A 16,433-nucleotide genomic window follows, 5' to 3' on the forward strand; every position below is an offset into this window, starting at 1 on the left:
TAAAAACTGACCATAAAATTAAGAAAGCTAGATATTGCAAACAAATGTAAAAAGGCAGAAATAGTAAATACAGTCATTTACTTAGAGACTACATATAGAGAGCATTTAATAATGAAAATACTAGAAAAGGAGACAACAGTGAAATAATAAGTGAGCCAGAAAACAAATCATTGAAACAATAATTTTATAAAAGAAAATGATAATATATAACATAAAATATATATATAACAAAAAATATATAACATAAAAATAACATACCAAAATTTCTGAGATGCCATGAAAGCAGTGCTCAAGGGAAAAGTCACATCCCTACAAACATATGTTAACAAATTTTTAAAGAGAATTAATGAATTGAATATGCATTTTTTTAAAATTAGAAAGCCAACAAACTAAAATTTCTCAGAACTGGAGATGTAATATTAGGGGAGAAATAATTATACTGGAAGCAAAAGACCTATAAAAATAATAGATAAAATTAAAAGCTTGGTCTTTGAAAATATTAATGGACAGCTCTTTAGCCAATTTCATTTAAAAGAAGAGGGCAGAAAATCAAGTCAACAGTAGCAAATGAGTAAACTGATCAGAGAACCAAAAGAAATTTTAAAAAATTATTTAAACTTAGTTATACACTTCTATGCTAATACAACTAAAAAAAAAAAACCAAAAAAACAAAGAAATAGAGCAATACCTTAAAAAATATAAAAATCCCTAAACTGTCAGACTACTGGATAGAGATTTTAAATAGCAAGAAGCTACTCAAAGGAAAAAGAAAGGGAAAAATACTGCTTCTGTCCTGATGGATCATAGAAGAATTCTGTGAAATTTTTTTAAAATAGTAGATATACTACACAAATTCTCAAAAATAAGAAAGAACCCTAGTGGAATGTATGAGACAAGTCTAGTCTTAATACTTAATCCAGGGGAGACTAAAAGACAAAAAAATATAAATAGGCCAGTATCATTAATGAATATTGACTCATTTTGTTAAAGACGTCCTGTCAGAGTACATTGATTTAATGAAAAAAATCACTCATTATGACCAATTTGGATTTAATCAAGGAATTAATGATGAATCAATGTTAGGAAATCAATATAATTAAAAGCTAAAATATCCCAAACCACATGATTATCTCCCTATAGCTAACAGCAGTTTTTACAAAGTATATTTATGCTTTTTTAAAAAAATACAAATTATGTGGCTTGAGGGATTTTTTAATATGAAAAACCTTCTGTCTAAAACCAAAAGCAAGCATCATATACAATGGGAATATACTACAATCTTTTCCAATAAATAGAGGAATAAAACTAGGATTCTCACTCTCACTTTTCTTTGATTTAGTTCTGGAAATGCCATAATTTTAAAAATCATAAAGAGGAAATATAACTATCCCTGCATATTGGGGACATGAAAATCCTGGGAATACAACAAAGTACTAATCAGGATATCTCTAGCAGTATTTTAGGCTACAAAATATACCCTCAAAGATCAATTGCATTTATATCCAAGGAACAATAGCAGGAAAATCCCATTCCTAATAACTATAAAATGCACAAAATACCTGGGGATGAGCCTACCAAAATTATATAGCTTCAATTCCAAAGTGCTTCTTAAAGAAATAACAACAAATAGCTAGAGAACTATTTAGTGTCCATTACTAGGTCATGCTAGTACAATGAAAATGACAATACTACCAAAATTTCCACTTCTGGATCTCTTTGTTAAAGAGAGCTAATTCAGTTTCCATTGATCAAGGATAGACAGAAGCAGCTACACCCAAAGAAAGAAGACTGGGAAATGAATATAAACTGCTTGCATTTTTGTTTTTCTTCCCGGGTTATTTATACCTTCTGAATCCAATTCTCCCTGTGCAACAAGAAAACTGTTCAATTCTACACACATATATTGTATCTAGGATATACTGTAACCTATTCAACATGTAAAGGACTGCTTGCCATCTGGGGGAGGGAGTGGAGGGAGGGAAGGGAAAAGTTAGAACAGAAGTAAATGCAAGGAATAATGCTGTAAAAAAAAAAATTACCCTGGCATGGGTTCTATCAATAAAAAGTTATTTAAAAAAAATTTCCACTTCTGTTGCTTTATCAATCTAAATACCAATGGTTTACTTTAAAGGTCTTAATAAAATAATAATCAAATTCATTTGAAAAAAACAGGAGATATTCTGCATTAAGGGAAGTGATAAAGGAAAGTTGGGATGAAGTGGGAGGACAGATAATTAAGAATTTAAAACAGCAATTAATAGAACTGATACTGTTTAAAAAACAAGTTGATTAGAAGATTAGATTAGTCAGTCCTTGCTCTCAAGGAGCTTAATTAAATGAAGAAGATGGATGTGCAAGCAGCTATGTAAAAGTAAAGTAGATCCAGGATATATTGCAAATAATCTCAGGAAAGGCACTTAAGTTAAAGGGGACCTGAAAAGTGTTCTGTAGAAGATGATTTAGCTCAGAGTTTAGGAAGCTGGAATGTTGGGAGGCTAAAGTGAGGAGGGAGGGAATTCTGGCCATGGCGCCAGCCAATGACAATGCCTAGAAAAGATGACTAGAAGGCATGGATGGACAGTATGTGAAGGACAGTCAAATGCAAAACTAAAAAGGTAGGAAGGAGGCAGATGATGAAAGACTTTAAATACTGGTAGATTTATATTTGATTCTGGAGGTAATTTGTTCTTTGTTCTCAAGGAGGACTAATATCATCAGGTGCTGTCTTTCACTTGTGAGTGAATTGGATTTAAGTGGGGCAGAATTGAGCAAAGTCATTAGCATCATTGACTCTTCCAGAGTCATCGAAGTCTAATGACAAGACAAAAGTCAAAACAATTAGCAATGATCCTGATGGTAACAGGGAGTCACTGGAATTTAAGTAGGGGGGAGAGGAGCAAAAAAGTAGGGGGGCAGATAGGTGGCACAGTGGATAGAGCAGCGGCCCTGAAGTCAAGGGGTCCTGAATTCAAATGTGTATTTGTGTGTGTAGTGTATGTATATAGTATTTTTTGAACCTACCAATCTATATGCATAAGTGGAACTATTTTTCAGCAGCATTTCCATAAGACAGAAGTTATAGCTGCTTTGAAACAATTAAACATCTATTAGTTGTTCTGCCTTGGATACCTATACAAAGCTAATAGGGACTCTGGGCAAGTCACTTAATCTGTGCCTCAGTTTTCTCAGTGACTTTCCTCAGTGTATTATTTCCAAATTTGCCTAATATATTGTTTATTATTAACTAATTTTGATCACAATTTACATATACCTTGTCAGCTTTATTAAATACATTTTTAGTCATTACTAACATACTAGTATGTACAGGTAATAATTTGCCATGGAATCTGGAACATTTGCTTTTTTAATTAAAGGAATAGAGCAAAATGAAGAATGTGATTTTAAACATAGGAATTATTTATTTCCCCCATTTGATCTTTTCTGTTACATAGCTGCTTCCCATTCTTTACTATATAATTTAGAAATTTGTACTTTTAAATTAGGCTATAAATTTTTTCTACTCATTTTTAACAAGTCCTCTCTGCTAATAGTGAGAAGTGGTGGGGTTTTTGTTGGTTTTTGTTTTTGTTTTTTGTATGTAATTTCCTGACAGTTTTTAAAAATATTTATTAACTGAAAATATTCCTAATAAGTCCATTACATGTTAATATAAATAATTCATTTTCATGAAAACTATATTTTTTATAACTTTTTATTGACAGAACATATGCCTGGGTAATTTTTTACATTATCCCTTGCACTCACTTCTATTCCAACTTTTCCCTTCCCTCCCTCCGCCCCCTCCCCTAGATGGCAAGCAGTCTTATATGTGTTAAATAAGATATAGTATATCCTAGATACAATATATGTGTGCAGAACCATACAGTTCTCTTGTTGCACAGGGAGAATTGGATTCAGATAGTAAAAATAACCTGGGAAGAAAAAGAAAAATGCAAACAGTTTACACTCATTTCCCAGTGTTCCTTCTCTGGGTGTAGCTGCTTCTGTCCATCATTGATCAATTGGAACTGAGTTAGATCTTCTCTTTGTCGAAGATTTCCACTTCCATCAGAATACATCCTCATACAGTATCGTTGTTGAAGTATATAATGATCTCCTGGTTCTGCTCATTTCACTTAGCATCAGTTCATGTAAGTCTCGCCAGTCCTCTCTGTATTCATCCTGCTGGTCATTTCTTACAGAACAAAACATTAATATACCACAATTTACCCAACCATTCTCCAATTGATGGGCATTCATTCATTTTCCATTTTCTATCCACTACAAAAAGGGCTGCCACAAACATTCATGTACATACAAACCTTTCCCTTCTTTAAGATCTCTTTGGGATATAAGCCCAGTACTAATACTGCTGGATTAAAGGGTATGCATAGTTTGATAACTTTTTGAGCATAATTCCAAATTGTTCTCCGGAATGGTTAGATCCATTCACAACTCCACTAACAATGCATCAATGTCCCAGTTTTCCCGCATCCTTTCCAATATTCATCATTATTTTTTCCTGTCATCTTAGCCAATCTGACAGGTGTGTGTAATGGGCTGAGGCTTGAGATGATGCACTGAGGTCCCAAGCACATGAGGCTGAATAGTAATTGGACCCTACTCTATTAATATATAAGCTTGGAGAAAGAATGGCCCCCAACCACTCTTTGTGCAAGTCCTGATGTATTATATAGGAAATGACGATTTTGGTAGGTGGAGGCAGGGAAGTGGAAAAGGAAGGGGAGGAGAGACTGCTTGCTTTTGCCATTGCAACGACCTTTCAGCTCAGATTCCCCCTCTGTTAGCTGGCTTCCTGTCGCAGCTGCCCATATTGCTATCGCAATCTTTCTTGCCTATATTTGCTATTGCAATCCTTATTCACCTCTTCACTTCAGTAAAGATTGAGAATTTTTCCCTTAACCTGAATTCCTGACTCCGGCTGATTTTAAATACGTGGTCACTACAGGTGTGTAGTGGTATCTCAGAGTTGTCTTAATTTGCATTTCTCTGATCAACAGTGATTTGGAACACTCTTTCATATGAGTGGAAATAGTTTCAGTTTCATCATCTGAAAATTGTCTGTTCATATCCTTTGACCATTTTTCAATTGGAGAATGGTTTGATGCCTGACAATTTTTTTTAATCCTCCGCTTTTGGCACAGAGGTGGCAGTGTTTTTGCTCTACTTGTATTTATTTGCATTCAAGACTAGGTTGCTGCTCATACTACTTTAATCCATATCTTGTACTTCACCTGTATAAAATACATCTTTTCTCTTGACTGTTAAAAACATGTATTTATTAATCTTAACTCAGCATTGATTTTATTTTATTAGCAGGAAGAGTTTTGAATTGTGTTGTCTGCAACATAATGTTTTCTGACAGTTTCTTTTATAAGAATTAAATTTAAGCTGTCCATGTTGATATAGGAAAGCAGTGTCTCAGATAATCCCAAGTGGAGATAATTGAAAATTATTTATTTATATTTGGAATGTAATTTTTTTTCTCTTTTTTTCCTTCTTATTTAAAGAATCCATGCCAATCCATGAAATTTCCGTAATCTTATGTTATTCAGATATCTTCCCTCAATATCCTTTAATTTTGAGTCATATGAATAGATAACCCTTCTCCTTGCAAAGATAATCCCTCTTCACATTCACAAGTGATCCCACTCCTTCCCTTTGCTAGTAAATTGTCTCTCTGACACCCCTATGTTCATTAATCTTCGAACTTTGCCTATCTACTGTTTGCTTCTTTGCTGCCTACAAATGTACCCATTTTATCCCATTCTTAATAAAGCCTCATTTGAAGCATCTATCCTCTTTGTACCCCATGCCCTTTCATGGAACAGAACAATCTGTAATCAGTCCTTCTACTTCCTTCTCTCTTCTTCTCTTAACTATCTGAGATCTGATTTCCCCCTTCATCATTCCCCTAGAACTGCTCACTCAAAAGTAATCTGTCATCTCTTAATTACCTCTAATGGCATTTTATCAATTTTCATTCTTTTGACTTCTCTGCAGCCTTTGACACTTTTGATCACCTCTTCCTTGATACTCTTTTAGGTTTATTAGAATCCTTCTGTTGGTTTTTCTCTTATGTCTAACAACTCTTCAGTCCTTTCCCTAGAACTTCATTAAGTCCGTACTTAGTAACTTTCGTGTTCCTCAAATCTTTGTTCCAGCCCTTTTTCTCCTATATACTATTTCTTGAGGTTATCACATCAGCTCCCATGGATTCAGTTATTACCTCAGTGCTGATAATTCCATGATCTATTATCCAGCCCTAACCTTTATCCTGATTTCCAGCTTCATACTTCTAACTACTTTAATCAAGTGCCCAAGGATAGCTTGAACTGGATATTCTGTGGCCATCTTAAATTTAAGATTTCCAAATCTGAAATCATTATTTTCCTCTCAAAACAAATTTTAAAAACCCTCTTTTCCCCTAATTTCCCTATTTTGGTCTGTACCACCATCTTTCCAGTCACTTAAGTTCACACCCTATATGTTATCCTCAATTCCTCAGACTCCCTTCACCCTCCCTTCAATATCTAATTATATCTAATATATATCTAATATCTGTTATATTCACAATATCTCTCCTTCTGTCTTCTGACATTGTTACTCCCTTGATGCAACCATGTTACTTCATACTGAGATTATTAGAAAAGCCTTCTGTTTGGCCTCCTTGCTGTACGTTTCTTCTCATCCCAGGCTATTGTCCACTCAGCTATCAAAGTCATCTTTATAAACCATAAGACTGAGTATGTCATCCCTATTTCAATAAGTTCTTTAGTTCCCTAATATCTCCAAGTCAAATTTAAAAATCTATTTGTAAAGCCCCTCACACAATCTGATTTCTTTCTCTCTTTCTAATAAGTTGTCTTACATGTTACTTCTTTCCATGTTGTCTGTGATCCATAAGCTCCCTTTCTGATCTTCTAATAAAATACTCCATCTCCTAAATCTTTGTGTATTTACTGGATATTCTACATTTCTGGAACCTTCTTCCTTATTTCTGCCTCCTGATTTCTCCAGTTTCCTAATAAAGACTCAGCTAAAATTTTGGCTTCTATTAGAGGCTGTTCCTCATCTCCCTTAATGCTAATGCCTTTCTTTTGAGATTACCCCTGTTTGACCTTGTGTGTATTTTATATGTACATAATTATTTGCCTATCATCTTGTCCTTTTAAAAGTGAGTTCCAGGGGCTAGACGGTACATTGGATGAAATACCAGCCCTGGAGTCAGGAGAACCTGAGTTCAAATGCAATCTCAGACATTCAAACACTTAATAATGTACAAGTATATCTTATTCTTGTCCTTCAGCCTTTGTTATCAGAATGTTCTTTAACTTTCTTCCTAACATTCTTCAAGAGCAGAGTCCATATATTAAAAGCATCATTTCACTTAAAATCAAAAGAAAGGAGTTTGAATCTCTACTTTAGCAACAATCCTTTGCCCAAATCATGTAAGTTATGTGGGTCTAAATTTCTTCATCTGTAAAGTGGGAATTAAAAAGCTTTATAGCCCAACTTTTTTCTTTTATGAATTTTTCTTTTAATCCTTCTTGTCTGAAGTATATTTTTAAAAATATACTGTAATTCTCCTTTATATCTTTTTTGTTTGCAGAGACCTGTGATTTCATGAATAAATGAAATTTTCTCTGTGTGTATAATCTACTTTAATTTATAATTTAAGTTGTCTGACAAGAAAAAATAATGATGAATGTTGGAGGGGATGCGGGAAAACTGGGACACTGATGCATTGTTGGTGGAGTTGTGAACGAATCCAACCATTCTGGAGAACAATCTGGAATTATGCCCCAAAAGTTATCAAACTGAGCATACCCTTTGATCTAGCAGTGTTACTTCTGGGCTTATATCCCAAAGAAATACTAAAGAAGGGAAAGGGACCTGTATGTGCCAAAATGTTTGTGGCAGCCCTGTTTGTAGTGGCTAGAAACTGGAAATTGAATGGATGCCCATCAATTGGAGAATGGCTGGGTAAATTGTGGTATATGAACGTTATGGAATATTATTGTTCTTTAAGAATGACCAGCAGGATGAATACAGAGAGGCTTGGAGAGACTTACATGAACTGATGCTAAGTGAAATGTGCAGAACCAGGAGATCATTATACACTTCGACAACAATACTGTATGAGGACGTATTCTGATGGAAGTGGATTTCTTTGACAAAGAGACCTAACTCAGTTTCAATTGATAAATGATGGACAGAAGCAGCTACATCCAAAGAAAGAACACTGGGAAATGAATGTGAACTATTTGCATTTTTGTTTTTCTTCCCGGGTTATTTTTACCTTCTGAATCCAATTCTCCCTGTGCAACAAGAAAACTGTTTGGTTCTGCAAATGTATATTGTATCTAGGATATACTGCAACATATCTAACATATACAAGACTGCTTGCCATCTAGGGGAGGGGGTGGAAGGAGGGAAGGGAAAAATCGAAACAGAAGTGAGTGCAGGGATAATGTTGTAAAAAAATTACCCTGGCATGGATTCTGTCAATTAAAGTTATTATAAAATAAAATAAAATATATTTTAAAAAAAGAAAAGAAAGAATTTGGGAGCTAAGGAAAAAAAAATTTAAGTTGTCTGAGGCACAGGAGGGTGAAATAGCTTTCTGATGATCATATTCATATATATATATACATATATATACATATATATATGTGCGTGTGTGTGTGTGTGTGTGTGTGTGTTATATAGACTTGATCCCAAGTTTTTTTTGACTCTAAACTTTTGTTTTCCATCTCATATATCATATTGCTTTTCTAGTTATTGGACCTTTTTTTTTTTTAGAACATATATTACTTCTTTGTGTTATCTTTTGTTTTCTTGTTCTTTTATTTATAAATCTAGTTTAATTTAGTTTAACATCGTCTCATTTACATTCATATTGCATTTTGCATCTCTTACAGTAGCTAACAAACTGCCATATACATAGTAGGTAGGAAATAATAATGTTTGTTGAATTAATTAATGTGTCAGTGAATTATATAAATAGGGGTCAGGTAATGGAGGTAACAGTATAGACTTTGGGATTGTTCCCCTATCTCCACCAGGGAAAGTACTTGGCTTTTGATATTCCTTTTATTATCTCCTTAGCAATATCTATGATTTAATTCTTGAATATCTTTGCAGCTAGAGATAAGTTGAAGTTTGTCCAAATGGTTGAATGATCCATATTGCGTTTTATACTTTTCTGATATTTTATTTCACCATAGACCTGAGTTTGGTCATTTAGGAGAGCTCAAGCTTTTAAATTTTCCCTCTTTCCTGAAACTTAGTCCTTATTATGAGCATACAGTTCTGGTTTCCAACAGAGAGAAGCAGTGTATAGACTTATAGGAGATGCAATGTATAAAATGCCAAAGTCTGGAGTAAGAAAACCAAAATTCTAATCTAGCTTTAGACATTTAATTCTGTGATCCCAGACAAGTTAAATAATTTCTATCTACCTCAGTTTCCTCAGTTGTAAAGTGGAGATAATAAAGTCTCCCAGCATTATTGTGAAGATCAAATGAAATAATATTGGTGAAGTGTTAAGTACACAGCAGGTACTTGATAAATATTTGTTACCTATCCTTTCCCTCAAGTTGATAGGGAAATACCATTCTAAATACGTCTTTTATCTCTCAGCTATTAAAAAATAATTAAACTCTTAAAAAATTGTTATTTCCCAATGACTACCTCTTCCTAAAAAAATAAATATAGTTAAATGAAACAAAGCAATATGACCATGTCTGGCACCATATGTCATTGTGTGTGCCTCTATCCCACCACTTCTCTTGCTAAGAGTAAGGAGACATAGTATAAATTATTTGTTCTCTGAAGTTACATTTAGTCACTGAATTAATTAGGACTTAGATGTCTTTCAGAGGTTTTTTTTTTTTTCCCTTTACATTATTATGGTAAATGTGAGTATTATTTTCCTGCTTCCATTTATTTCTCTCATCACCTATTTGTCTTTACAGGTTTCTCTGAATACTTCACATTCTTCATTACTCATGATACACTAATATACCATCATTGAGTCATTTTTAAGAATGAAGAAAATAGATAAATTTTATGCTATTCTTCAGATTGTTTGCAAAATGAACAAGAGAGAATGGGGGATGGAGAGGAATAATTAACTTACATTAAGATTTTAAAAGCAAGAATTATCAGAGATAAGCCAAAATTATTGTAATCATATATTAGTAGCACAAAAACAAAAGAAATTACCAAAATTGATTTTATTTAAAAAATAAAATAAAACATGGGGCCCAAAGTATGACTATTTTACTTGGGAAGCAACCAACATGATCACCATGATTCCAGAGTGTTTGTTTTAATGGTGATATAGAATGAATGTGATAAGAGGAGTGTCTGGGAATTCATTTCCTTGTGAGGGTGGGTTTTAAGAGAAGAGGAGAAACATAGAAGTAGGGCAGTGGAACTACTTGTTTAACCCCAAAGTGTGAAAAGTGAGTGAGATTCTAGATCCTAGAATTGTAATTGAAGAATATTCTACAACAAGCAGCTTCCAGAGTTAATCTAGCAACTGCTGCCATGTATTGTAGCCCTTTTTCCTCTGGAGAAACTGGAGATGCTCTTGCTTTAGGGGGCACATAAATTGTTATGTCCCAGGTTATCCTTACAAGATTAAATTTAATTGATATTTAGAGTTGGGCATATAAAGAGATGTAGTATAATTGTAAAGACAATGAGATTTCTGAATTTGGAATAGAAGAGACTGGATTCTAATTTTGCCTTTAACATTTGACTAGTTTTGTGGCTTTTGGAAAATCTCATTAAATTTTCTGAGATAAGCTTTAGAGGCTCCTTATCTGTAAGATGGGTTTTGATTTGCATCCCTGACAAAATTCACAGACATTTCTTGCTTCCCAATACCTGAAAGTGCATCTCTAGACCAGACCAACCAGTCAAGTCAACAATATTTAAGTGACTGTTATGTGCCACACATATTAAGTGCTGGATTTACAAAGAAAGAGGAAACACAGTTCCCACCATCAAGGAATTACAGTCTAATTAGAAAAGACAATGCAAATAACTATGTGCAAACAAAAAAGATTTAAGATAATTTGGAGATAATTTCAGAGGGAAGATACTAACATTAAGGAGGACTGGGAAAATCTTTTTGAAGAAGATGAGAAGTTAGCTGAGACTTAAGGAAATTAGAAAAGCCAGGAAGTAAACAAGGAGAGAGGAAGTTCCAAGCATGAGGGACAATCCTTGAAAATGATCAAGAGTGTCCTGTTCAAGAAACTGAAAGGAGGCCAGAATCATGGATGGGAGAGTATAGAAAGGGGGAATAAGCTGTAAGAAGACTGGCAAGGTGCAAGAGGCTTGATTATGATGGACTTTAAAAACCAGAGAGTGGTATATTTGATTTTCAAGGTTTATGAATGGGGGAAATGATAAGCATGCTTTAGGAAGATCAGTTTGGCAGCTGCGGAGAATATAAAAATAAATATTAAGGCAGTAATTATTAGAAAGATTCATCTTTTTGAGTTTAAACTAGCCTTGGACACTTAATAGCCATGTGACCCTGGCCAAGTCACTTAAACCCATTTACCTTAGTTCCTCATTCTGTAAAATGAGCTAGCCAAGAAAATGGCCAACCACTCCGGTATGTTTGCCAAGAAAGCCCAATGGAGTCATGAAGAGTTGGACATAACTGAAATGACCAAACAGCAACAACAGCAAAGTATTAAGCATTTACTCTCTGTCAGAAAATGTCCAAGTACTGGACTGGAGTGAGCAGAAACATGGAATGGGGGATAGCAAGATGAGAGGTATGATTGCCTCTGGTTAGAGCTGAAGAGAAACAGAGGGAGGTCTGAGGAAATGAGGTATTAGGAGGTTAGAGCATTTGAGAGATTATCATTATGTATAATAAAATCCCTTAGTATGAGGTCAGAAGTTTAGGAGGAGACAGACTGAAGCAGGAACTGAATTCAGTGAAGAAAATTTTAGACACTTAGCTAATTAGTTAGGTGATAAATAATAGTCCCCAGAATCTTGATTAGATGATAAATCATCTTTGAATGAATTTCAGAGAAGTGGTTACTTAGCAATGGTGGGAGAGTGAGAGCTTGGAAGTGGCAATGGCAAGGGATGATCTAGTTCCACTATCATGAGTGAATTAGATGATAAAAATAAAATGTGGAAAATATTGAAGCTGGATCCTCAAGAAGAATTCAGGATGAAAAAAAAAATTCTCAGGTCTTCCTTAAATCCAAATTCATCCTAAAAGCTTGCAGTCTCCTTCTCTTAGATACAGACAGGAATATTTACCATTTCTACCCCTATGATAACAAGCAAAACGTATTCCTTGGTTAGTAATTGAACTTCAGCCCAGCAAAAGTGCCAAATCGTGACCACTGGACCACCAAGGAGTTCAATCAGAATTGTGATTTTGGATTTGTGTGTCCCCAACTGTATGAGATTCTTTGTTCCTATTCTAAAAATAATATAGGACAATTATATCCTGATTTAAAGCTAAAAGAGATGGAAATATTGACTTTTTTTTTATTTAGACCCTAATTAAAACAAATAGGGGAAGAGGAATGCAATTAAAATACAGCTTAGCCAACATATCTTATAAGATCATAAAATCATAGAGCTTGTAGAGACTTCAGAGGCTATCTAATTTTACACATGAGGAATCTGCAGCCCATCTAAAAAGTAGGCGTTGAATCCAGTCTTTGACTAAAGTGAGTGCTTGGTCCAACATACCATATTGCCTTACCATTAGTATTTGTTAAATATCCAACAGAAAATATTGAGTAGAAGGACCCAAATAGAGTAAATCCAATTATAATGAATTTCTAGAAGATTGTTAATTCTTTTTTTGTGAAATGTTCTGATTATTGCTCAAGATAAATTCAAAATGTTCCCAAGTTAACTAGTATTCATTACCATGTGCAAAATACTGCATAATTCTTTGCCATGTCACCTGTTATCCAATTTTTTAAATAGTTGGAATTCATGATTTATTTACCAAAAAAACACATTTTTCTTTCAAAGAAAAATATTTGTGCTAAATGTTACTATTTCTATGACTAATCAGTCTGTGCTTCCCCTGATACCTTTTCTAATTGCTGTGTTGTACATGGCAAAGCAGCATAGCATAATGAGAGAATATAATCAAGAAGGCCTTTCTCACATAATCTCTAAGACATCATTGCAGATGAGTTCCTATTCTTCCTTGGCAAAGGAATTTTCACATCTGGAATTTTGTACTATGATGAAAAAAACCATAGCTCCAGAATAAAAAGAATGTTATACCTAAAGTAAAAAAGAATGAGTGCTTTTCTTCTACTATGGCAAGTGATTCATATGAGTAAGCAAAGACTGATACAACCAAGAAAACATTTTTTATAAGTCAAGTATTCATAGTTTTGAATTGCATTGTAACAAGATCAATAAAGTGATAGCATTGAAATAAACAATAGTATATTTACAAAATTAAAAAAAAAAGCCATAAGTTTTTAGAGTCCGGTAAGGTTCAGAACGATTACATCTTTTATATAGTCAACTAATAAATCACTGATGAAACAAAACAAAACAAAAAACCAAACCAAAAAAAATAAAAGTATCTTGACCTCCTAAACTTTCCCTTCAGTACCACATTCAGTGAATCACATTGTTTCTATAGGATTTTATTAATTCCGACTTCTAAATGTAAACGAACACTGTAGTATGAACTATTCCAATATAGATAATTTAATACAAGTTGGTTATGGTTGGATGCTTTTTTTAGACTTATAATTTTTAGATAAATATAACTTTCTTTTTCCCAGTCCTACTTAGTAATTTTATAGGGTTAGGGAAAAAAGAGAGAAAAATTTACACTGAACAATATTTTATTTGTATTCTACATATATTTTTTAAACCAAACTTTTAACAGGTAAGCATTTTAAAAACTCAGAACTTAAAATTCAGTGTCACATGGTTAAGAGGCAATAGGGTTCCCCACTATGGACCTGACCTTAGTATGGAGAGACAGAATATGGGGAAGAATTCTTAAACTTTAAAACTTCTGTATCAGAGTTGATTGTCTTAATAGTTTTTACCCATTACTCACAATTAGGAAATGAGCTGGTAATCCAAATTAGATTTCTACTAAAATGGGGAAAAAATTCTTTTGAGGGATGTTGCAAAACACATTTCATAAAGAAAAAAAGCCAAAAAACTTGTTAGTGTGCTCTATCTGGCTTTACCATAATCTGTTGTATCCACAAGCTGAGTAGTTTCTTCCATAGTCCTCAAATCTCTGTGCTGCCTGTTAATAAACATGCAAATTGAAGTGTACTACAAGCCTGGTAAGTTTTCTCTTCCAATCCATCTTACTTACATGACATTACTTAAGTGTAGGGAAGATGTTATATTGTTATATGCAGTTATAAATGTTTCAAATGAATGGTTTTTTCTTAAATATTTTCATTAAGTTTTTTTTTATGATTGACATGATTATGAGACAAACTGAGTTGACAATAGCACTGTATTAGAAAAGTGCATTTTATTTGTTAAACTTTTAAAGAACTATGAATACAGGTAAGTCTCATTGGAATTTTAAAATCAATTATTGAACTTAGAACTGAGAAATTTAAAAAAATAACTGAATAATACCATATATTCTTTGTGATGTAAGAAGAATATTTGTTAGTCAATCCTGTATGAGAATACATTAACTATCTTATTGTCTAAATTATTGTTCAGAATATAGTTTTTAAAAAATCTAATTTGAAGATTCTGTATATTGTGTGTATATCGATATTTCCCCCAATTTTTATAATTGCATATGATTAATTTCCATTATTAATTTCACAGTGGAATTAAGCCTGTATTTTGGTGCCTGCAAATATTAGAAAGCATATTCTAAAGTGTGGACTCTTCATAATAGTAATTTGAAATGTTTTGGCACATTTTTTTACTTTTACTCTTGCAATAGTTTACCTTTTTTTTTTCCTTTTTCCCCCTTCAAATAAGACAAAGAATCTCCCATCAGTTTTAAAAAACAGTGGACTTTGGTAAATGAAAGAAAATTGATAAGAGTGCACAATAGATAAGAGTGCTGGGCCTAGAGTCTTAAGATTCATCTTCCTGAGTTAAAATCTAGCTTCAAATACTTACTAGCTGGTGACTCAGGGCAAGTCACTTAACCCTGTTTACCTCAGTTTCTCTTCTGTAAAATGAACTAGAGAAGAAAATGGCAAACCTCTCCATTATCTTAAAAAAGAAAACCTCAAATGGAGTCGAGAAAAATTGGCCACAACTGAAAATGACTGAGCAGCAACAATGGTCCAGTTTTCTGAATGGGATTTCCATGTAGAAATTCTACAAAATTCGCACAAATTCCACCTTAAAATTGTAATTTATTATATATAAACATAGTTCATACTTTTCGTATTTATCATATCAGAATAAAGAAGTAATTAGGTCCAACTAGTTTCTTTTTTCCTGTAGTTTACTATTTAATTAGATAACACTACAAGGCAGTAATTCTAAATAGACTTTAATGTTTAGAGTGAATGTCATAATTTTTACATGATTTTTTTTTCTGTTCATTACTGTTTAGAATATAAACTTTTTAGCAGAATTGTATTCTCCTGACTTTAACAATAAAAGTTATAAAGAACTTTTAAAAATTTTGCAAGGTTTGAGACATAGTTTGAAAGGCAGCATGGTGGAATAAAGAGAATGGAACCCTGAGCTGCCAAGACCTGGGTTCATATGCAAGCTCTTTGCTGTCATCCTGCTGGACAAGTTTGTTAACTTCTCAATGTTCCCAGACAACTCTCAAGACCAATTTGCCAAGAAAGTGGTGAATGTAACCTCCTCAAAAACAAGGATAGATAGTGTTCTTGCCTTTATCTACATCTCCAGCATTCAGCACAATACTTGACACAGAGTAAGCATATAATAAACATTTCTTGACTGACTTCAACTTTGACCAAAGAGTTCCTCAAGAGCCTATTCTCTATGCTAGATAACAGTCAATTAATAGCTCACATTTATGTAGTACTTCAATTTCTAAAGTGCTTTGCCAATAGAAAATACCTAATATATATTTAGTATGAATAATTTTACGTACTTTAAATATCTCTAGCAGTTGACGAAGTTATAAATTGGGGAGGGATACAGTCTCACAGCTGAAGTGTTACTTCTACACAAGCTTTTCCTGATCCACTCAATTATTAGCAGTGGAATTGATCCTTTTGAAGCCATTCCCTTTTGTTTATTTTCTTTATCCTTTTGTATTTATTTACTTGTATACATGATATATCTCCCCCCCTCTCTCCTCCCTCTGCCCCAGTAGAATATAAGCTTCTTCAGGACAAAGACTGTTTCATTTCTTTTTTTTTTTCTCTTACTGAAACTATAATCAAAATTTAATA

General features: G+C 33.4%; 1 long non-coding RNA gene across 1 annotated transcript in view; it reads right to left on the reverse strand.

Moving 5' to 3' along the window:
- LOC127543853 (uncharacterized) overlaps positions 1-16,433 on the reverse strand; it is a 55,148-nt gene that overhangs the window by 25,418 nt on the left and 13,297 nt on the right. The gene's annotated exons all lie outside the window — the stretch shown is intronic.

The sequence above is a fragment of the Antechinus flavipes genome, chromosome 1, assembly GCF_016432865.1.
Source record: "Antechinus flavipes isolate AdamAnt ecotype Samford, QLD, Australia chromosome 1, AdamAnt_v2, whole genome shotgun sequence".
Taxonomy (NCBI): Eukaryota; Metazoa; Chordata; class Mammalia; order Dasyuromorphia; family Dasyuridae; genus Antechinus; species Antechinus flavipes.